General features: G+C 41.3%; 1 protein-coding gene across 2 annotated transcripts in view; it reads right to left on the reverse strand.

The window, feature by feature from the left end:
- DTNBP1 (dystrobrevin binding protein 1) overlaps window positions 1–25,688 on the reverse strand; it is a 121,097-nt gene that overhangs the window by 25,463 nt on the left and 69,946 nt on the right. The gene's annotated exons all lie outside the window — the stretch shown is intronic.

Here is a 25,688-nt window from a genome sequence, read left to right on the forward strand (position 1 = left end):
CAAGATAGCCATGATATAAGACCATCTTAAGAAAACAAGCACTCATCAAATGGTGATTGATTACAGCATGATGATGTAAAACTTACTGATCCCAAAGAAGGAAAACTGCTATAAAAAGGGGATGCTTTGCCAGTTTTTGTGTCACATCCTGCCGAGACTGGAGCATCGATCCAAACTAATAGAGCCCCTCTCCTTCCTATCTGCAATCAACCTAGTTGGCCATCCGGACTGTAAACTGGTAAATATAACATCAGTTGGTGGGATAGCATGAGCATCCGTCTGTGTAACCATATGCTAGCTGCTTTACTATTGCATTCTTAATAAACACAGTGTATTGCCTTTTCCCCTAAAAAGGATCCCGTCTTATATATATAACATGTCAGCAGCATGGAAATTACACCTCAGAGCAGACAGCACACCTGACCATGAGTTCAAGTTCTGTTAGCTCATGGGCTCCATGGCCTAGGTTCATAGACATTCACCAGCATGTAGCGTGTAGGAGACCCTGAACCTCACTGGTGTGTGGGGAGGGGAATCTGTTCTCATGGAGCTAGGAATCAGGAAAAAAAAAGTGAAAAGTGGACATTTATTCCAAGATTGCAAAAGGTGTGTTAGAGAAAGGATACATAAGGGATGCCCAGCAGTGCCACATTAAAATAAAGAAGCGGAGGCAGTCCTACCAAAAGGCAAAGGAAGTTAACAGACAGTCTGGAGATTCACCATGAACATGCTGCTTCTATGACTAGCTATATGAGATCTAAGTGGGGGGGACTTGATCATGCTCCCAAGCCAGACCATGGATTGCTCCCAAGATGCTCCACCAGCTGCAGTGTGGAGAAGAACATAGATGAGGAAGAGAAGAATCTGCTGGTGACTGGGGCAACCGATTTCTCTGGGAGCCAAGAATTTCTCATAACTTTGGAGACAAACCCCTCCTCCCAGAACGTGTCTCAACAATTGGGCATTGATCCCAGAGATAGCACATCTGGTGAGTTCATGTTTGTACAAGAAGGTTAAGGAAAATGGGTGTGAGGAGGTGATCAAGACCCTCTCTTGCCTGCAGAAAAGTGCTCTGGCATGTCCCTTATCACCTCTGCCAACAAATCGAGTCCAACTGCTCCCCTAAGAACTTTGTTGTGTACCTGCTGCACAGTGGTCACTTAAAGGCATAACTGTGGTCTTGCACAGAATACATCCCCATTGTCTTTAAAGAGGCCCTCACTGTATGTTAACAGAGCAAGTTTTACGCTCCACAATGTATCTCCTGAAAACTCTGCTGTTCACTTTGTTACAGTGGAAACAGCAGGGAGTTTGCTGCACTCTCCCCTCTGCTCCGCCCGCTAGCTGTCTGGCGCAAATCTGCAGGTGAAAATGGACAAAGGATGAAATGCTCAAAAACCAGGTGCAATCCACCTGCATGGACAGGGAGTGATTAGGAGAATAGAGGAACACACTCCTGGAGGAGAAGCGCACTGAACATGAGGACAGGGGAGTATGCAGGGACCGGGAACTGAGGGCAAAAACAACCTCAACTCACTGAGTTTTACTGTACCACTCATTCCTCCTCACCCCACTCCTGCCCGGAATTACTTTTCTATTTGTGTTCCCAAAATAAAAATGCATAATTACGAAACAACGGTATCTTTATTGCCTTTTTTTGAGCTGGGGGAGACAGGATGAAAATGCAAGCACACTGAACGCTGCGGTATCTCATTAAGAGCAACCTGCATGACACTCAAAATCTGGCCACTCAAAGCCATCTTTCAGCGTAGCTCTAATTACCATTGTTCCTTGCTAAACTCTCCTTCTTGCCCTGGTGTTTAGTTGCTCAAAATCTCTGGCTAGGTGCTCTTCCTCAACCCCCCACATTCATAAATTTCCCCCTCGCACTCACAAATATTATGGAGCACACAGCAGGCTGCCACCACAATGGGAATTTTGTTTTCACTGAATTATAACCTAATCAATAGACTGCAGCACTTTCCCTTTAACATCCTAAATCACATTCTACCATCATTCTGCACTTGCTCAGCCTGTAGCTGAACTGCTTCTTGCTGTGGTCCTGGCTGCCCATGTACGGCTTCATGAGTCACAGGAACAAGGGGCAGGCTGGATCTCCCAGGATCACTACCGGCATTTCAATGCCCCCAATGTTAATTTTCTGGTCTGGAAAGAAAGTTCCAGTTTGTTCCTTTGAACAGAGAGGAATTCCTAAAGATGTACGTGTCATGCATCTTTCCTGACCATCCCTTGTAGATATCTGGTGAAATGGCCCTAGTGATCCACCAGTGCCTGCAACACAATTAAGTACCATCATATGCAGTGTATGTACAATTTGGCAAGGTGAACAGGAACCAAGGTAGGGATGTGCGTTCCAGCTATTGTCTCACTGCAGTTGGGGAATTCCAGCTCGGCAAAGCCCTGTACTATGTCTTCCACGTTTCCAAGGATCATTACCCTCAATAGCAGGAGAGTATTGACTGCCTTGGCCAATTGGATCATGACAGCCCCCACTGTATATTTCCACACTAGGAACGGATTTCCAACTGACCGGTACCTGTCTGGTGTTGCAAGCTTCCAGGAGGAAATTGCCACATGCTTCCCCTTCAGGTCTCATTCTGGCTTTCTTGTGCTTCAGGGCAGAAGAAAACAATTTGCAAAGTACCATGAAAGTGGACTTATGCATGTGGAAGTTTTGCAGCCACCACTGTTCATCTCATACCTGCATTACAATGTGATCCCCCAAGTCTGTGCTTGTCTGATGGCAGCAGAAACAGCGTTCCACTGTGTTCAAAGGATCAAATACCTGAGGCATTTGCAAGTCGCTTAACTCAAGTGCTTTGCATTGGAACATTGATGCACTCTGGATATACTCCAACATAAAGTACATGATGCTTACCATCGTTATCACAATGCTTTGCAGCAAAGCACATTCCACTGTGAGGTCCATGCTTGTCCTGCTATGGTGTCTGCATGGATAGGCAGATAAAGAAAAGGCACTAAAAGAATGTTTGCCATTATAATAAAGCAGGAGTGGGTTGTGTAGGTGAGTGCATTATGGGACTCTGACAACATATACCCCTAACCACCCACCACATGGTTTTGGTCCCAGTGTCCACCGGGAACTTAACTCAGAATGCAAAGAGGCACAGGCACTGTGGGATAGCTACCCACAATGCATCACTCTCAAAGTTGACGGTAGCCTCCAAACTGAGGATGTGCTACTTTGAATAGCACTGAATTCTCTTGCGCAGTGGGGACACACACCTTCGACTTAACAAAACTGGGTGGTAAGACACAGACAAATAAATTCAATCTAATGTCATAGTGTAGATATGATCTTAGTGTTCTCTAACAGACAAGTCCTCAGATAATAAAATCTGAAAATAATTTTAAAAAATTTCAGGGACAATCATCAGCTGGAAACTCAGAGGACTGCTACAATTGCAAATGTGAAATATTTTTGTAACATTTAAAATTTAGTTTAATAAAATACGAGTGTGTGAGTGTATGATTTAGTTTTTACCATTCCTAATGTACTGATGCTGCATCTGCAGCTTGACACAGGTATAGTATGTTGCGTTTCCTAAATTAATAAAATCTAGTTACCTAAAAATTACACAAAGTAAAAGTACTCTGTCATGTTATAAAATGCTCTGAGTTGTAAGTGAGGTCTTAGCGATCAGATTTTCACTATTGTTTGAGGAAATGTGTGAAGTAGTATCAGTAGGAAATTTGATTTAAATCAATGATTTTTTTTGTTGATTTAAATCGCCTTGATTTAAATCAATCTACCCAGTTACAATATATTTATAGAACTATACATGACCCGATTCATAGCACATTTCATTTGCATCACTGAACCATTCATGGGTTCTTTTAACTCCTAATTCAAAAGCACTTGTCATCACAGCAAAACAAAATCATGTATTCAGGAAAGCAACTATTTCATTTAAATATCTTGTCCTGAAATGACATGGTAACAGTCATGTAGAACAGGAGAAATGTCTTCATTCACAGCATTTTTCAAGACAACTTTGGAGCATCTCTCCCCCCGAGTCTCTTTTCTGTTATGCAGTACAATGGCCATAAAGTAGAATGAGAAAAGAACTTGCAGTATGATTTAAATTTCAGAGGGGTAACCCTGTTAGCCTGTATCTGAAAAGACAATGAGGAGTCCCGTGGCACCATAGAGACTAACAAATTTATTACGGCATAAGCTTTTTGAGAACTTATACCCTAATAAATCTGTTAGTCTCTAACATGCTAGAGGACTACTCAATGTTTTAAGTTGTTCATCTTCCATTTGCAAAGAGATGTATTTGTGGCTTTTTCTACCAAAAGTGGAACACACAAAAATGAAGAGGGAAAGATAATCATTCACAGGTAGTCTATAAAATGTTGCAGAGGAATCAATATGATCTGAACAACTGGCATCAAGTAGGTAAGTGGTTCTTAATCAGGTTGTAAATTGGGGTTAAATTTTAAACTCTTATCTTTTAGTACAGAAGCTACCAAATAAGTACTTGATTCTGTATGCCAAAAAGTGCATGCATTGGCCAAAGAGAGAACTGGTACTGATCAAGCCTAATCATAATCTATATTGTATAGCATTCACCATACAAATCCACAGAAGTAGATTATGGCCTGCACTAGCTTTGTGTTGGGGGAATTTACTTGTGAAACACATACATGGAGAATCCTCCTCCTGATTTCCTTGGAATTCAATCCATAATACCCAGTCATACTCCTAATCCCCCTTCCATGCGAGCATCCTTCCCACTGCTTTTCCTGTTTTCCACTGGACCCAGACTCAAGATGGTCTGGATTGATAAAGGGGACACTGGAAAGTATACATATAATAAGGTTTATAGTTTTAGGAGAAGTCCTACCCAAGACTAGCCACTGCACAGCTTCCAAGCTATTTTTATAAATAAAATCTCAAAAGGTCCACTGACTTTTTCTTCATTTAAAAAAAAGCAAGAGAGGCCTCAAATTAAAGCAATGCTTGAAAAAAATCACTGAATTGAAGTTAACAATGTAAATACACACACACACAGGAACATAACTTTAAATCAGTACATTTTAGGCATGTTTTTTACATCTAACTGAAATACAGGTAATTCACAGTTATGGTCATACTCTCAAAATTCAAAAGTAATGAAATACAAAGTTAGTGTACCCCAAAACACCATCTCTCTCCTCTTACAATGTAAAGCACTTAATTTACAAATATAAAAATAAGATGAACTATAAAACATCAGTTTTTAAACTGACAAATGCCTTTCATTTAATAGAGTCCATAATCCAACTGAGGATCTCTATAGTTGGAAACAAATGATAGGCAAGTGTACCAGACAAAAAACTCTGAGGTCACAGAAGGCATATTCAGAAATGCGTAATTTCTTTAGTAAATGCTCACAGTTAGTGAATCATAGACAACAGTCAGTATGAGCAAATTGAGAGAAGACTGAATTATACAGCACAGTTGAAGTAACAGATGTTAAGGCTTGGTCTATACCTAAAACTTACGTCAATCTAGGTTACATTTGTCTGGGATGTGAAAGATTCTTACCCCTCTCTGAGAAACACAGTTAAGCCAACTTAATCCATAGTATAGACACTGCATGTTCTATGGAAGAATTTTTCTGTCATCCTATCTACCGACTCACAAGGGATTAACAGACGGAAACTTTTTCTGTTGCTGTAGCTACTGCCTACACTACAGTGGCATAACTGCAGTGATTACATATTCACAGGCTATGTCTACACTTAAAACACTGTTGCAGCTCACGAGCACTCCAGTGCAAACACTCAACTACTGCAATGGGAGGGGTTCTCTCACTGCTGTAGTTAATCCACCTGCCCATGAGGTGGCAAAGCTAGGTAAATAGAAGAGTTCCATTCACCTAACACTATCTATACCAGGTGCTGGATCAAAAGAGCTACATTACTCAGGGGATGTGTTTTTTTCATAACCCTGATAGACATATGAATAACTATGTTAATTTTCAGTGCAGACCAGCTCTAAGTCTCAAACTGGATCATTTTGTCAGTTGCACTGTGCTACACCACAGTGAGAATGTTTGATCTTTGAACTAGGAACCCATCTGAGAGTTGTGATGAATGTCTTCACTGTTGGGGAATTTATAGTAGTAACACTCACACATTTTGTTTGCAAAAGAAACAAGATGCAGATAATTTAACTGAAATCAAAGCAAAGGTTTAAAAATACCTTTCACCTTTTCTAGGATCCATCTGCTTTTTGTATGTCTGTTATGATAGGACTAATAGGACCAGGGAAATTAGGACCAGGGAATACTTGAAAGAGGAGAAAAATTTAAACTAAAACCACTATGCCTTTCCTGTAATTTGTGTTTCTCTTAATGTTAGTAAAGATATCTGGGTTTGAGTAAAAGCTTTCTTCCATACAAGCTAGCTTTCCAATAGAACAGAATTATGGCAGTCAGTCACATATCTGTAGCCAGCTATTCTAGAAATAATTGAAAGTCACACAAATCAAAATGATTAATTCTTTAAGCTCAAACAGAAGAACTAAGAAATTCTCTTCCTAACAGTCCCCTCTTTGATACAATAAAAGCTCACAAATTTGTACTTATAACTGGAAGACTCATGGATTACCCAAATTTTAAGAGGTAGCAAGTAAGCAAACATTACAAACAATCTAGAAGAGTATACATGAACATATATTATGAAAAATATATGCTTAGTTTCATGTAGTTATATTTGATGGTATACTATCAAGTATACTGGGGTACGTTTTGAAAAAAGTAAATCTCAGTAACAGGAAACCTCACATAGCAATGTTCTGTTGTATCTTCGCTAGGAAGTAGGTTGAAAAATAAAAAAGTTTCAAATTTATGTTCAAGTGTTTAAACACTGGTACAGTAAAACCTGCACTATCCGGAACTCAAGCATCCGGAAAACTGTATAAACTGGCAAATTTCTGACACCGGAAAAAGCAAAAAGGAAACTGGCCCTTTAAGTGCCAGGCCACTTCTCAGAGGAGCATGCAGCACATATCTGGGGGAGGGGCTAACAGCAACTGGAAGCAAGCAGCAAACATATTGGCTCCCCCCACAGCTCCTGGCACCCCCAGCAAGCCAGCACCCCCCCCTCCCCCCCCCGCAACTCTCCTTCCCCTCCAGCAGGCCGCCCCCACCATCTCTGCTACCTGGCTACATCCTGTCCCCCCACCCCCTCTGCAGCTCGTGGTCCCCCCCCTCTCCAAGCAGGCCACATCCCAGCCCCCGCATGGCTCCCATGCCCCCCCCACCCCCATAGACCCTGGACGGCTTCCGACCCCCCTCAGATAACCAGAATTTTTAGTTTACTAACACGCCATAATCCCAGGAGGTGCTGGATAACACAGGTTTTACTGTATTCCGTTCTACTCAAATGTCAGCTTCCTTGCCAAAGGAAAAACACTGATGACAGGCAGAGCCATTTGTATAGAAAAAACTATATGCAAATTAGAAGTATATTGCATGAGCACTTTAAAAGGCCTCAAATTTCCATCCAGGTGAAAAGTTATTCTACCATTTCACAAGCAAATCTCAATTACTGATTACCTGACCAATTTCTTTTAAAAACAGTTAAAATATAAAGTACAGTGAAACTAGAGTTCCTATATTTACTTCTAGTCTTCGGAGATGCTTATTAGTGCAGAATTATGCCCTTAATTATCAAGACTGGAGAAAAACAACATGATACCCTCCTCCTTCCCATTCTTCCCAGCTAGTATCCAAAGCAATAATTCTTAATAAAAATCTTCTTACTATACAAGCTAAAATTATCTTGCAATTGTGATGCTATTAACATAGGCAAAACCAAAGGGAAAAGAAATTAAAAGTGGAAAATAATAGTGCAGCAAAGATACTGATCAGCTGCATAGAGACACTCAAAATTACCAGGCCAGCAACACAAAGAAATTCACTTACCTTGAGAACATTGCTTAAAGAAATATTCTGTTCAGAGGATGTGTTTGCTAGTGATGATAACTAATCTAACCAAGTCACAGAACACACACCTGAAAACAACTGATTTTTTTTTCTATTAAGATTTAAAATTTTGCAGCTGGAGGAAAAGCTGCTTCCTAATGAACCACAGGAAATACAGTGTTAAGAGTCACATGGAACCCTTTTTTCTGGCTTTTTCACAATTGACTTGCAGGAAGTTTAGAATTTAGAGACACTAAAGATATGCTCTGCAGAACAGCAAACATCTGAACTAGGTATTAAAAGACCAAAATCTCACACAAAAATCAAGACAAGCTTTAAAAAAACCAACAACCTATATTTCCTTTTGGATCTTGCTGAGACACAGCACACTGGTCTACCACTGTACATGACAGAAAAGCATCTTACGTGCAGATTGATGGTTAGCAGCTGCTGTCTGCTCCCAGAACCTTAAGGACACTTCTGATGGTTAGTATAAAAGCTATAAGGCAACTGTACATACAAGAACTGTCACAAGCCAACAGTAAACAGTCTTGAGATTTCCTTTTCCTATGCCTTGGCCAAATGCAGTTTGTTGTTTCTGCAACAAATCAGGTAGAAAATATTATAGAAAAATACCACTAACACAGCATGTATTAAGGATGTTAAGGACTAGTTGACAATTCGATAAGCAAATGCTTATTGGATACAGGCAGTCCCCGGGTTACGTACAAGATAGGGACTGTAGGTTTGTTCTTAAGTTGAATCTGTATGTAAGTCGGAACTGGCGTCCAGATTCAGCCGCTGCTGAAACTGATCAGTTTCAACAGCGGCTGAATCTGGACGCCAGTTCTGACTTACATACAGATTCAACTTAAGAACCCCAGGCATCCCCAAGTCAGCTGCTGCTGAAACTGATCAGCGGCTGATTCCAGGAAGCCCGGGGCAGGGGCTTCCTGTAGTCAGCCACTGGTCAGTTTCAGCAGCGGCTGACTTGGGGACGCCTGGGGCAGAGCAGCTGGGGTGGTCCAGTAGCGCCGCCGCTCCTCGGCGCTACTGGACCAACCCAGCAGCACCCAAGCTGCTCTGCCCCAGGCGCCCTGATTCAGCCGCTGCTGAATCTGACCAGCAGTGGCTGAATCAGGACGCCTGGGGCAGAACAGCTGGGGTGCTGCCCGGTTGGTCCAGTAGCGCCCAGAGCGGCGCTACGGGACTAACTGGCAGCGCCCCAGCTGCTGTACCACAGGTGTCCGGAGCAAAGCCACGGAGCACAGGGGCAGCGAGACAGCCCAGACGCGCCGTGGCTGTCCTGCTGCCCTCGGGCTCCGCGGCTTGGCTCTGCTTTGCCCCCCCGTCCCTCTGGTCTGCAGACCAGGGGGACGGTGAGCAAAGCGGCGGAACACGCGGGCAGCGGACAGCCCAGACGCGTCTGGGCTGTCCGCTGCCCGCGTGCTCCGCGGCTTGGCTCTGCTTTGCCCCCCCGTCCCCCTGGTCTGCAGACCAGGGGGAGGGGGGGGCAAAAGCAGAGCCAAGCCGCGGAGCGCGCGATCAGCTGACAGCCCAGACGCGTCTGGGCTGTCAGCTGGCCGGGCGCTCCGCGGCTTGGCTCTGCTTTGCCCCCCCCCCCGTTCCCCTGGTCTGCAGACCAGGGGGATGGGGGGAGTGCGCAAAGCAGAGCCAAGCCTCGGAGCGCGTGGGCAGCGGACAGCCCTGTCCGCTGCCCATGTGTTCTGCCGCTTTGCTTCCTCTCCCTGTTCTGCTGGAGACCAGGGAGAGGAACGGCCCCGTTCGTAACTGCGGATCCGACGTAAGTCGGATCCACGTAACTCGGGGACTGCCTGTATTCAAGTCAACTAGTTGATTCCCCCTGCCTTGTTGCCTCTATAGACAGAAGCAGCAAAAGGGGGAGGTGGAGGGGAGGTAGAGGGAGAGAGTTTCAATGGGGCAGTGCTACACAGAATTATGTAACAACTTTTCAAATCCTTACTCAGAAAAGTTACACCAGTTTAACTAAATCTATTTTAAATTAGACGGCTAACCCAGTGCAAAGCACTCATGTAGACACACTTTTAAATCAATGTAACTCTGGCTTAAATTGGTTTAGCTTGTGTTAGCACTGAATTAAAATTAAACCAATTTATCAAGTCAAAGTCGGTTTAAGTGTAGCTACAGTAGTCATCTGCACCAGTTTAACTAGACTGATGTAAATTGGATTTAGCTAAAACCATGAACCTTTTCTATTGTAAATAAGCCTCAGATTTTGATAACTTGAGAAAACAGCATTGTGCAAATCTCACAGTGAAGCAATTAAATGTGTTCATAGGTCATAATGAATATGCAAATAAAATGTTACTGGTCTGTCAGACTCATAGACTTTAAGGTCAGAAGGGACCATTATGATCTTCTAGCCTGACCCCCTGCACAGTGCAGGCCACAGAATCTCACCCACCCCCTCCTAGAATAATCCTCTCATCTATATCTCACATATTGAAGCCTTCAAATACTTTGAAGACCCCAAGATGCAGAGAATCCTCCAGCTGTGATCTGTGCCCCATGCTACAGAGGAAGGCGAAAAACCTCCAGGGCCTCTGCCAATCTACCCTGGAGGAAAATTCCTTCTCGACCCCAAATATGGCGATCAGCTAAACCCTGAGCATATGGGCAAGACTCACCAGCCAGACACCCAGAAAGTTCTCTATAGTAACTATCATCATCCCTCTGTTGACTTATTTACCACTGATAATGAATGGTCAATTAGTTACCAAGATCATGTTATCTCATCAAACCATCCCCTTCATAAACCCATCTAGTTTAATCTTGAAGTTTGTGAATGGGTTTGCTGGTCTGTGGTAAAAAAAAAAAGTTGGGAACCACTGACCTAAAGGATCCGCAGCTACAATTGCCACTCCCATTGACCCAGGCCACACCATTTTCCACGGTTCCCCTTGGCTGTAAACAGTGAACTGGAGCCAATGGGAGCCACAAAGCTCCACAAGCAAACAAAGTGGCGTGGGTCCGCTAGTGGATTTTCCAAAGCAAGGCCAATGGTCCACTTTGAGAAACACTGCCCTTCGGCACTAAACGCTGTGTGAAATTCACGAAGAGCTATCACAGTCCTAGTGAATGCCACACTGCTAGCAGAACTGTGGGACAATTACTACTGTGAAAAAATATGGGGAGACGGTACAAACAGCATATTTTCTCCTTAAGTTGTTGGAGCATCTCCGCAACAAGAAATGCAAAGGAAGATATAAATAGAAAAGAAATGGTGAAACAGGAAGGAGGCTGGAAACTAAGGAGAGAAAAGGGTTATTGACAACTCAGATCAGATGTTGAAAGAACTTGTAAATAAAATATGCCTCTGCTATTCTGGATTTCTCCAGTATAAGATTAAGGCTCTGAGCAAGATATCATGTTTAACCTAAGGAAAACAATGTACTGGTCTCTATGGTCTGATGTTATCTCATGGAACACTTCAAATCATTTTGACATCGTAAAGCTAAACACTGAAAAAACAATTCTTAAATTCACTAGCAAATAAGATTGAAAGCTATTGAGAAAATATATACCACTAAAAATACTGAACTGCACTAGAAAAAAAACTGTGGGAACAATTACAGAGCTATCTGATGAGAAAAGATATGAGTGAGAAAACATATTATATTGAATGACTGGTAATGTACACTATGCCTTCTGTGAAAAGGACCAGACAACTTCTGGCTATTATGCAATATCCGTTATCTTCCTTTTCTCCTGCAGAGCTTGTATGCTTCAAAATAAGAAGTGGGAATGGGTGGGGGACAGAAATTTAAGAAGCTGAAATTGTTTTAGTATTTCGTATTGGAAGTAATGTAATTAGGAATGTGGCTCTAAAGACTTATCAGGTCATTCTTTCAACTGACTTCATTTTAAAAAATCTACTATTTTTTAAATTTGTCTTTATAGCACTAAATTGGAAGACCTAGCTTCAGGTTTTATTTAAAGCCCTCTTTCTGGAAAATCATCCCAAAGGGTACTTGGGTTTCTGATGCGGTCTACCTCTTAAGGATCACACTTTCGTGTCTTAGGTCAGCATTCAATCATGTTTTTTGTGGTGGATTCTGGGATGTTGCATTCACTCCTCCCCCAGCATCTGGGTAAGCCAATTTCAACACATTTTTAAATAGTTCAAACATTTTTCCTCAAGCATTTTAGCTGGATTAATGTTAAGACCATGTATAATCTCTTCCTTTTTCATTTCATGTGTTTAGATCCCTCTAATTTTCTCCTTTAGATTTTACCTTTTTATGTATATTACTGTTAAGTATTTTGGCATCAAATAGTCCACGGTATCAAACCCAACAATATGCATTTGGCTTTGCTGACAAAGAAAGATAGGGTATGAAACAAATCTTAAGTTAAACAACTGCTTAACTGATTGCTCATACCACCTTTCTTAGAATACTTTTAAATTTGATTGCTTCACTAACATAAAGGACTTAAGAGATTATATTAGCTTTATAAAATTTTACTAAATATCCTTAACAGAATCAACTAATGGTATATATCTATAAATATTAGAGTGTATCCATCCATCTGTGAGAGTCCTTTTGTTCAAAAACTCCTCCTAAACAGTACCAACTAGAGCCACCAAATTTAGTATGCAGGTTCCTCTTCTCCTAACTTAAAGCAAGGTCAGAGTTTGGTTGTGCCAGGACAACTGGAGTCCCCAGAGAAAGAACAGTTTTCCACAATATGCAAAGGGAAGGGCTACTGTTTGGAGGGACATGATGTGAGTGCGCCCATCGGGGAGGGGGGGGAAGAGGGGAGGCACAGTGAGCCCCCACAGAGAATGGGGGAGAATAGGCTCCTGGCAGATGAGGGAGGGCCTGGGAGAGAGAGAGAACGAATAGGTGCCTGGCAGGAGGCTGGGGGGATGAGAGAGAACAGGCCCCTGGCCTCATGCACATTCCTAAGGCCCTACCCTGAAAGACCCAGGCAACACTGGGTAATTCTGCTAGTAAGATATAAAAGGACCAACACTCCCTTCTCCCATTCCTCAGTATTGGATAATGATTTGATTAACAAACTAGAAAAATTATCACTCTCTCTCAGAATCACATCACACAACCAAAACAGAAAATACTTATCCTCAATCAGTACCTTGTGAAGGTGACTGGATTTTTGAAAATCATTATCAACTGCATTGTTTCACACACAACAGAGGGAGGGAATAAAGCTAAAGCATAACACAAGTTGGTCAACTACTTACATGCCAATTCACCAACATCTCCTTCCAAATGAACATACTGTAATAGTCAACCTTTCTAACCTACTTTTCCACAAATTATATTATCCCTGGATTCAACTACCAGTCCTATGACAAACTGTATAGGTTTAGCGCAGTTCAATAGGCTTTTATAGTAGGGTCCATTTTATGTTTGTATGCATATAGAACTTGAAATACAACACAAAACCATTTACTATGGTAGATACTGTTATTAGAAAAGATTGTAGAAAGTTACTTATAACTTGGTCCAAAGCTACTTTACAACAGTCTTGAGTGGAATCTCTTACAAAACACACACTAAGTTTGTGACAATATTTAAAGCCCATACACAAGCAAGTACATTTCCATTCTAATTAAGTACCCAGCTCAAGGAAGTGGTCTATTGACCGATCTAGGTCATCACTCAAGAGAAAAAATTCACAATGTAAATACAGGTGGCGTGAAGGATAGACAAGACAATAGTGTTCTCTGAAAGCAGACAGGCCAAATTGCTAGAAAACAGAAAAACAGTTAAAGGTGACTCTCTGAGATATGTATTTGATGCTATAATCCCCCAAGGCAGTCAGTCCAGGACCTCAGTCTCTTCTCTTCTGGATCTCTTTGGCTTTCAGAAAGCAATGTGCTGAAGGAGACAGGCCACATGATTCCATTTCTGCAAAGTGGACCCACCTGGTTTCTCTTCTGTGACGTGCAGGCAGGACCAATCAGATGGTGATTTATGATTCTAATGAAGATTCAAAATGTCCAATCATAATGAAAATAGTTCCATCCAATCAGGGAACTAAGCATCACTTCTGAATTCTTGCAGCTGGGGCTGAAATTTTCCAGTCTTCCTTTGCAATGTATTTTACAACAAAATCTGTAATACAATCTACACCACAGCTGGTGGTACAACCATCTTGGGACCTACCTTGAACACTGACCATATAGTTTGCTCCAGTCAGCCATTTGACTTTACAGATTGTTTTCTGTGGGCCCTTTTGCAACACATCCCTTGGCCAATTTTGCAATTATGATTGCTCAGGTTACAGTTTCTCCATCAACATTCTGCTAGCTGCTGAAATGTCCAATTTAAAGTTCATTTAATTTATACAAAGTCCATCCATATTCTTTGATGCTCTTTAAATTTATCAAAGTACAATGCTAAATTATGTCAAGCACTGCTTTTCTCCAACAGACCAGAACGGCTGTGTAAATCTTTCTTTTCTGTCCTCGTTTTAACAACAATGGTGGCACCTTGCTACGTAGTTTGTACATTATTAATCAAAGTTACACTTTTGTTGTGCCACTCTGATCAAATGTCTTTATAGATCCACTATTTGGTTTCAGTTTCATTTCGTTACTTCCTCTGTCATCACAGATATATTTCACTAACCCGATAGCATAAGTATGCTTGAATGCGAATACTAGCCTTACTTCTTCACTTTGTAACTTAAAAAAACAAAAACCCTAATATAAATGTACCCCTCCCTGCTTTTTGTTTGTTTGTCTAACAGGACTGCCTACGATGTAAACCCCATCTTTAAAGTTTACAATATCTTGTTCAAAGCTTTATCACTTACAATTGACTTATTTTATGCATAAGGTTGGACTTAATTACAGGTTGGACCTCCCTGATCTGGCACTTTTGGGATGGATTTGGCCAGACCAGAAGAAGTAGTCATATCTAGCTCCCCTGCAACCAGCTCCCCCCAAGGCCTGGACCAGCCACCGGCCTCCTAGCTGACTCCGCCTTGCCACCAGCCTTGTCCTGCCAGTCCCCTCATCTCTTTCCCTGCTATGCAGGGCAGCCCAGCTCCCTGTACACGGGGCTCCTTACCCCTCCAAGCAGACCCGCTACAGCACACCTGGATATTCTCCTTGTTGGAAACAATGCTCATTGGGAGAAAAGAAATAAAATAAACTTTTTTTAAGGGAAAAGAAACAGCAACAGAAACCTACCACCTAAGAAGAAAATGTGAACAAAAACACTAAGAATTATTATGATACCGGATTTCTAAAGTCTCCGTGAAAAGACTGCATAGGAGAGGTTGAGAAGGACTTGAGGATGGTTCACTCCCACAGTACTACTTAGCCTCCAGAAAGGTGGGGGAGAGGAATAGAAGACAGCGCATGTTGTAGTTGAACAGACACTGCTATCAAAGATGTCCAATCAGAAGCACCGACACACACGAAAATCTACAGTGGAACTCCCAGAGGGACTCTTTTCAAAGAAAAATCTTCAGTTGCTCAATATTTCTGTGATGAGCCTAAGTCAACAGGTCACAACTATTATACGTTTCAGGAGAAGTGCTTTCTGCCACACTGAATTGTACACAGAATAGGAATGGTAAATTTTGATTAATCTGCTACTCTGATAAGGAGGGCACTTGCTATTCAGCTGCGCTGCCTGCACATTTTAAAGGAAGAGGCGCAGTGGTGAACCTATATGAGCAGGGACTGCTTTGGTCCCCACTCGTTCTGTTTCCCCCACTGCACCTATGCCTGCCCTGCCACCCCACAGAGACTCCTGCTCCCCTCCCCTTAGTGCCTCTGATATAGAGGCAGCAGAGAGGGCGGGGGAAGAGCGACTAGTCAAGTAGTGACTCAACTACCTAATAAGCCTAGGTTTATCGGGTCGTCAGCTAGTCACTTCTAACATCCCTAATGCAGAACTAAACTGAAAGAGTCTCTTTCACCATGTTTCACTCACTCCTCCAAGTTCTCCTGCCTCTACTTCGCTCTCTCTTTATAGGATCTCTCAGATTTCTTGAGAGAAATTTGATAAAATACGTGACCATCCCTCTCTCTCTGCTTGTCTGTCCTTCCCACTTCCTCTCCAACAACCCTCTTGCTCTTTCTCCTCTGTCACAGATACACAAGTTTCAAATCTGCTCACCTGCACCAATTCCTCCACTTGTTCCAGTGATTTCATCCTAACTCCTCTTTGAGGCAGTGTGGCCTAGTGGACAGAACACTACACCGATACTCAGAAGATCTGTGTTCTATTCCTGCATCTCTCACTATCCTGCTGGGTGACCATTCTGTGCCCTCAGTTTCCCAATGAAAATGGTGACAATGCCACTAAACTCCTTTGTAATCTATTAATGAAAAACATTATATAATAGCTGGGTATTATCTCTTCCATACTCTCACCTTTACTCTTCTCCAATTTTTCCCTCAACATAAAATGCTGTTGTTACCCTCACCTTAAAAAGCCTGCCCTTTGGAGGCTACCTGTCTCTTCAACTACCATCCCATCTCTTGCTTCCCTGAGCTCACTGAATATGCTATTTACAATCACTCTCCAAAGTTCCTCTCCTCCAATTTCATCCTACACTAGAAATGCAAAGATAATTTTAAAAACTGTTTAAATGATTACAAATATTTTGTTTAAACAGTTAACCAATTAGAGAAAGGGTTTGGCTAGGGTTCAGCCAGCCAATGGGGCCAGGTCCACTCTGGACAGTGAGCTGGCTAGAATGAGACTGTTGGGATTGGTAGGCCGGCCAGCTTGCATGCTGTGAAACAGCTGATCTGTGACTGGTGGAAGACACTGGGAGAGATGGAGAGGAGCTAATCAGCAGAGCTGCTGGCAGGCGGGAAGTGGTGGGAGGAGGGGAGTAGCTTACTGCTAGTAGGTGCTAAGCACCCATTGAGTCGGTGTGTATGCTTTGGAGGATTCTCCTCCATCTCTGCCTAACAATGTGGTGTTACACAAGATTTTGTTCCCCATTCTTCGCTTTACTGTTGGATAATCTCATCTTCAAGCACAAATTCAAATACTGTCTCTATGCTGATGACTAGGGATGTGAACGTGTACACAGTTAACCAATGAGCCTGGGCTCAATGGTTAATCCTCAAGGCTACATACAGCACACATACCCTGCCCCCGCTACCTCTGTATCAGAGGCAGTAGAAGCTGAGGAGCCCATGCATGTGGGGAGCTGACTCCCAAAGGCCGCACCCCCCCATGCCTCTGCCTCTAACACAATTATGCTTTTTGGAATAAGACAGAGTAAATAAAAGATCTAAATTAAGGAAGAATATTTAAGGTAATCCTAATAAGATAAACATACATTTGCACATCTATACAATAAGCATAAACACACCTGTAACATTGTAAGTTACAGCTTTTATATGCAGAGCCAATTACATAAAGTATTATTTCAAGGGCTATTAGAAACTGGTATTTGTTTGGCTGGAGTATTTTTCAAAACACCATTTTCTACCTGTTACTTGAAACAGGGTATTTTTTTATATTACATGTTAAAAAACCAGGAAGTGTTATTGTTTTTATCAGGAATTGAAATTAGAAGTAGTATTTGAATATATACAGGATACAGGACATGATCACAATACATAAAGAAAAAGTCTGAAAACAGTTAAAGATACCAATGGAACTTTAGCTAAATTTTCTGATTTTTAAAAAACTCAATATAAAATTATGATTACATAAATGCATTTTTATATTAAATATACATCATATATAAACACAGATTATTACATATTACACATAAAAAGAGCAATGAAGAAGATATACACAACAGAAATGTCTGCCTTTCAAATCTAATGGGAACAGAGATTTAGATTCAGTGCCCTATATGCTCTGAGACAAGGTGAATATAATATTTTGTAGCAAGACCCCTTGTTTCTAGGGCATATTAATATTGCATCGAGCTAAGCTTAAAAGAGAATTTAAAATAAGTCATTAACTGAATTAAATATGAAAATGAACATTTGATCCAATGATCATTTTTATATTAAAAAACTTTATATTGTCCTCAAATCTTTATTTTAAAAAGGCTGTCAAATTGTATATTTATAATGTACAACTGCACTATTGAATTTGTCAGAGGAGAAGCTAGCTCGTTTGACAGCTGGAAAAGGAGTATTTGTAATCTAAGATGACATGTACAATCATTTTGTTTTTTGGTACTCAAGAGGTTGCCAATTCTTGTTAAGATCACAAATCTTCCTTTTTCTTGACCCTTCTAAGTGACCTGTAATGTTTGGGACCTTACATTCTGAGTTCTGTACAGCTAACTCTGACAGCAGCCTACTTGTCATGTTGCCCTCCACACCCGTATCAGCTATTACATCAAATAATGATGGGCAAAGCACATTAAATGAATATTTCTGTTAAAATGAGCAAGTAGTGAGGAGTAAGTAAAGCTGAAAGGTATGTAAATATCTTCAGATTTAAGAGCATACCATTTGAGATAAATGGAGGACATGTTATGCTTCACCTCTGAGCTATGATTTCAGGCTGTCTGAAGATATACAAAACTGTGAATTCAGAAGGCTTTCACAAGAATAAGCTAGAAAAGAATTCTTTTCCCCATCTGTAAAAACAGCTTTTTACAAGAGTGGCTCCCCCTACAGCCACAGAGGCTGATGACAAGAGATGACAAATCAGAAGAAACAATAATTTCCCATGATAAATGATCACTGTTACTAATCCACACGGGAACTAAGGAAGCCTCTTCACTAGAATTAACACTATAACAACAGGTCAAATAAACAGTATAGAATAACCAGATAAGCATACTGATTATTTATGCTACTTTAACAAACCAATTGTACTGGTAGAGAAAATACAGCAAGTAGCTCAAAGAACAGTACCAATCTACCTAACACAACCTCATGGCTTTTTATACAGCATCTTTATTACATAAGAAAAGCTCTTGGAATGCAACAAGCTGAAAGCTGCTTCCCATAATTTGGGTAGTTATTTTCACCTTTAGGGGTTTAAAATTGCTGATTCTAAATTATAGTAGTGCTGAAAAATAACTATTTGAAGCCAAACAAGTCTAATAATTTCTAATCATCATGAGGGGTTGATCTATATGGTGAAGCTTGTTTTTTTGTTGTTGACCATATCAGTGACCAAGGAGGCCATGTGTATACAGGAACTCTGACCCTTAGCAGGAACACAGTACTTCTTATCCACTCTTTTGCAGGTGGGGGTATGGTAGTTAGTGTAGTACAAAGAAAACCTGAGATCTAAGCCCTTGCATGAGGCAGGATCTGCTCACAGAACCTGGCAGGAACAGGGCCAGTATTGTAGAAATACATTTTGATATTAAGTGGAACTAGAATATTCCAATATTAAGGCTGGTACAAAAACATTTTTCTAAAATAATGGAAACACACAATCTTTTTAAAAGATAAGGTCAGAATGACAATACATAATAGAGATGTATGATTGAAACGACGAGTACAAGGCAACGTTAAGAGGCAGCAACTGTGTCAGAAGGGCAGTACTAATTCATTTGTATTGCATATAAAAATGTACCTCAGAGGAAGCATTTTTGTCCACCTGCCATTGACTGTGTGCATGGTCATGGGCATACACGTTCTAGTATCCTCATAGTGTCAGTCAAGTGCCATTACCGGGCTTCCTTGACAAACATGGCCCGGTGCAATCCTTCATGAAGAGATCTTGTGGTCACTGGGTGGTTTGCTCAAGGTCTTCAATACCAGCTGTCTGGGCAGAACTGGGGAGAGCACACAGAAGGAACACACTTGCAGTCTAACATGTATCATCATCTCACCACCATGATGGCACTTGCAGGTTCAAGTGAAGTCTCAACTATAAGCAGGGTTACCCTCCCAGAGATGGCAACTTAAGTGTCAGCCCTCAGAGCTACCTGGAGCAAGCTGCATGGGGCTCAGGCAGCCATTTAAAGGGACCAGGCTCCAGCTGCTGCCACAGTGGAAGTTTTCCCTTTTGCTCTATCAGCAGGTCTAAAGATAAGGGGAGGCACCCATGAATGTTTAGACCAAAAGAAGCGTAGAATGACCAATCCATCTGAGGATTACCTTATGGACAAGGTTTTGATAGATGCAGCATGGATTCATAACTAGGCAAGTCTTGAACACAGATCTAGGAGTCAGAGAACAGCATTCATCATAGTTGGGGGTGAGGGAGAGAAGATGATGGTGCAGCTGAAATAAGTAGTTTGTCCATACGAATGGATACCCAAGAGCATGTCCATGCTGGAAATCACTAGTTACAGATTAGAACCAATGTTCCACTATTGTCAGCTTTTCAGCATCCATCAGTAAAGATGATTTTGACTTCTCCAAAGCCTTTCCCCTCCCCCGGCCAATCTTTGAAAAATCTAAAAGCCTCCAATATCAGGTAAATCCATGCAGGAACCTGGTGAGGTATAGGACTTGCAGGGTAGTGGTACGGTATTGACTCTGACCTTGACCAGGCTGGACCGTTGTGGTACAGTTTGGGATATTGCTGGTAGTGCAGGAGTCAAGGACACTGAAGGCAGTCTAATCAATGAAGAGTGCTTAGAATGTCTAGCATCATAAACCTGCTTGGAAGATACTGATCCTAGCTTATACAGGCAGTCCCCGAGTTACGCGGATCCGACTTATGTCGGATCCGCAGTTACAAACGGGGCTTTTCTCGCCCCGGAGGATGCGAGCGGCGGGACGCCCAGATGTGCTACGGTCCCGCCGCCCGCGTCCTCCAGGGCGAGAAAAGCTGCTCCATGTCTCCCTAGTCTGCTGGGGGGGAGCCCCCCCAGCAGACCAGGGAGACGGGGAGCAAAGCCTCAGAGGACGCCGGCAGCGGGACAGCCGCAGTGCGTCTGGGCTGTCCCGCTGCCCGCATGCTCCAAGGCTTTGCTCCGCGGCTCCCTGGTCTGCTGGGGGGAGCCCCCCCCCAGCAGACCAGGAAGATGCAGAGCAAAGCCAAGGAGGATGCGGGCGGGACTGCGGCGCGTCTTGGCGGTGCCACCACCCGCGTCTCCCAGGTCTGCTGGGGGGGGCGCGCAGCTACTGCACCCCCCCCCCCCCAGCAGACCAGGCTTTTCCTCGCCGACGATGCCTGGGGTAGAGCAGCTGAGGCGCTGCCGGGTTGGTCCCGCAGTGCCGCTCCTCGGCGCTACTGGACTAACCCAGCAGCTCTCCAGCTGCTCTGCCCCAGGCGTCCCCAAGTCAGCCGCTGCTGAAACTGACCAGCGGCTGACTACAGGAAGCCCGAGGCAGAGTTGCTCTGCCCTGGGTTTCCTGGAATCAGCCGCTGATCAGTTTCAACAGCGGCTGAATTTGGACGCCTGAGACAGAGCAGCTGGGGCGCTGCTGGGTAGGTCCCTGCAGCGCCGCACCTCAGCGCTGCGGGGACCTACCCGGCAGCACCCCAGCTGCTCTACCCCAGGTGTCCCCAAGTCAGCCGCTGTTGAAACTGATCAGCGGCTGATTCTAAAAACTGCTAATTTTAAAACTTACAGTTGTACTGAATACTTACATTAATAAAACAGAAGGTTTATGTTACAGCAAACAAAAGATCGAGTCTTAGTTGGGGTTTGCAAGCTGCAATTCCTAGGCCACCAGTGGGCCATGAGCTCGTCAAAACAGCTATATGTAAAAGCAAAGCATACAGCAGAGTTATCATTGCCATCACAACCAAATTTGGTTGATCAAAAAATAAAAATAAAAATAAAAAAAGCAGCCCCTTTAATTGTTAGGTTGCTCTCCTGCCACTCTCACATCCCTGCCGCATATATATCAGGTGCTGAGCTGGGAAGCCACGGAAAGCGGCCAACCGGACCCAAGCACTGCCACTCCCCAGGAAAGAGTTGCGCACTAATGATCTATACTACCTTAAGATAAAATCTACTGAACTCTACTTCAAAAAAAAAAAAAAAAACACAGACATAATGGAAGCAAGGACTTCTACTAGTTAAAATGATCATCAGTTAATTTTATTCAGCATTACAATCTCCCATTATAATATTTTTATATATGTATTTTACAGTAAAAATCATATAATTCAGACATATCTATAATTCAGCAGTCATGCACATTATAGGGTGAAATTTCTAAAGTGTACTAACTTGTTGCGCATTAATCGATCTGCTAGACCCAGCTGGTACACACTAAAATTCCCTAGTACACTTTAATATAGCACAGTTTTAAAAAGCATTATATTAAAGCACGATTTGGAAATTTTAGTGTGAAACAGCAGTGCCTACACAGTCCAATCACACCCGATACTGTGCAAAGGTGTACTGTAATGCACAGGGCTCGCCAGCCGTGCTGTCCGGCGATCTGTGCATGCACAGATCACTCTGCGCACGTGCAGATCGCCAGAACCCAGCTCTTCCGGGTTACATGCAAATCCTTGGGGGGGGGGGGGGGGGGGGAAGAGAATTACAGTACAGAATCTTTTTGTGACTGACTTTTTAAAACTACATCACTAGTTTTGAAGTATTTCATTTTTAAAGGCATTCAAATTCACTCTTCTGGAGATTAAGCTTTTGCTGTGATCATTTGTGCAACTATTCTCTACAGATTAACAAACACTATGTATCATGCTAACCAAGCTCTTCTATCTAGAGACTGTATTTGTACATATATTTGAAACTTAAATAAATAGTAATATTTGAACATTTAAGACCATGTATCAAGACAATTAAAGCTGTCCTTAAATCCATCTAACTATTGTTCTTATCTATGTCCAGTTAGCTAGAAGACGGGAAGCATATATCTACTACCTATTTTGAGGTCATGCTATATGAAAAGAGTAATTCATTTCTAAGAACTACTACTGAAATATTTAAGAAACACACAGTACTTCTATCTCTGTGATGCAGGCATAAGAACTATACTGTATTTTTTTTTATGGTGCTACTATGAATATATCAGTCACCATCCTTGAGCTGATAATTAAAATATACATTTATCTATAAGTTCACCGTTGCTCTCTGGAGGTCCGCTATATATTCATTCATATGTTTAACTTTCTAAAATCAATTAAGTAAGCAAACCAATAAAAATAATATTGCATTAGATAATTATAATGGTTAAAATGAATTTTAAATATTTTTTTTACACAATGGGCTCACAGTCATTTACAATCACCTATAATTTCATGTATTTCAGCCTTGCAAAATGTTACTTGCAAATCGTACCATAGATAAAAATATTCCTCTACCCCCATTAACTTCTAGCTGTTAAATTACATGCCTATCACAAGTGGTAGGCTAGTCATTTTCATGAATATATAGCAGCCCCATCTCAGTTTTGCAAAAGGTCATGTATTTGTACTTCAATTTTTGCAATATAATTTGAAAAAAAATCAAGTAAGCACCCCTTACATACAACAGGTATGCTCAAATTTGGTTTCCAAAATAAATACAATACAGCTAGAAAGGGGTTTCTATTTCCTTTTCTGAGGTAGTTGTGGAAGAATTTGATAATACTTGGGACTGCATATCAGTAAATGCATTGAGATTTCATGTTCTAGTCCTTGGAGACTCCAACTTAGTTTCCAATTGTTTAGACCACATAGGTATGAATAAGATAGCAATCCTGAGTTTCAGGATACTATTATCTAGGATGGAAAGAGTTTCAGGAAGACTGAAATTAGAATTGGGGGTGAGGGAGAGCTTATGATACATTTCAATCCAATCCAACAAAATAAGATGAGGTATTTTTGAAGGATTAGAGGAAAAAGAAAGGTGTTGTAAACTGGATTACACATACAGTAAGTACATATGCTTTTGTTAACCTGGCACAATGTTGTTTGCAATGCTGCTATCATAAGAAACTCATGTAATGACACATGGGATAAATTCTGCCATCTTGAAACAAGTAAACAGTCAACTCATCTTTTAAGTTTAGAGGAAAGCAACGTATCCCACAGAGCAAAATATCTGCTGTCAACCTGAATTTTTACAAATTTCCCTCTGCCACATTAACAGTTTAAGGACAAAATTTTCTATAGCAAGTTTAGCAGTCATGTAGTGTATATATCAAACCAATTTTACTGGTTATATTTACAGTAGTAATCTGATTAAAGCATATCCTTTTGTCGAACAAGTGTCATTTTTAAAATGGCAGTTTGATGCCTAGGGCTGAAAGACTGGAAAACTAAAAGGGGGGAAAAAAGGAAAAATTCCAACTGTACAAAATAAAATCCAGTCAGCAGCAGATTAAAAGAATCAATAGCATGAAAGTAATGAGTGCAGTTATTTGGTTTGTTTTAATTTTCAAATTGCTAACGTACAAATCGCACCAACTTAGTTAAAACTACTCAGTGACATAAAATGACTAGTCACGATTTACAGTGCAATTTCATATGGTACACAAATAGCTCACATTAGACTGCTTTAATTTAAAAAAATGTAACTGAACTAAAGAAGAGTAAATGTTAGCATTACAAACCTGCATCCAGAGAAACTAATTCATTACTAATACTCTTAGCACTATCTTTTCATAATACATCTCTCTTTCTCTGTAGGAATGTTTTAATATTAGAGAGAAAGGTCTGTGATTAATTTAATCCACCGAGTGGTAATATGGACTCTCATAACAGTGAAAGCCCTTATGTATCCGTGCATTTGTGCTCTTTCATTAGACTTGATTCACGAATGCTACCTCATGAATATTACTTAGTTAATAATACAAAGGATCAAACAACACTCCTGTGAAAACTGACATTCTTTCTGACCCCATTTCATTCTGTTTTGCCAAATCAAGTCGATATCTAACACCTTATTCATAGCAGAAACAGTACAAGACAAGCTATGGTACTTCAATGCAAATTATTAATCGATTTAACTTTAATTTTGTTTTGTATTTGAGTTAGCGTTCAAAATGAGCTTGACTGATGATAAAAATAAAATAAAGCGGCACCTACAAGAACTCCTTTGATTATTCTCGGTGGCTCCTGGAGATGACATGGCAGTGAAAAATTAGCAAGTAAACAGAAGCACAATGCTGGTCAAGTGAGACATCCAGTTATAAAGCAGCTCCACTGATGTGTATCTTCAATGATGCAGAACAAAGCGTTGTTATAAGCCCGTTTCTTCAAAGGAATAATACCGAGCCTGCCAATTTTCAGTTTGGTCACTCATACATAGATACACAGACATTGACACTAACTCACTGCCTTTCCAAAATCTTAATGCAAGCTGTCAGGAGCCATGGTGTACCAGGATGCGATCATGTATTTGGGAACATACCACATGCTGTTCAAGAAAGGGGTGGTAAGAACAGTGTGACACTACAGATTTTTTCAACCCAATAACTCAATTTACACTATACATTTCTTTGACAGAGGATCACATTTTGAAGCAAGACGGTGCTTAAAAGGATTTCTGCTATGTCTCTGATCAAACATTTATATAGTTCTACCCTTCATATTTTTGCTTAATGTATCAGCTCAAAAATCCTACACACCAGATTATATACAATAATTTTAATTCAGAACTAAAATAGTAATACTTCAATATGATTTTTGAACAAATGAGAATGAAACTATTATTAATTATGAAACTACAATAATGTATTTATGCATTACAAATCCAAATTACTATTAGACTGCATGTATATTAAAAATAATGCTAATGTTTCTCCCTATTCCTAACTACACAGCAAATTTACAAAGAAATGAACCTTTTTACACTGCCCACCAAAAATGCTGCACAACCTAAAATTTTCAGGATATTTTTTAA

This window comes from Pelodiscus sinensis, chromosome 2, assembly GCF_052426305.1.
Source record: "Pelodiscus sinensis isolate ZL-2025 chromosome 2, ASM5242630v1, whole genome shotgun sequence".
NCBI classification, from domain to species: Eukaryota; Metazoa; Chordata; order Testudines; family Trionychidae; genus Pelodiscus; species Pelodiscus sinensis.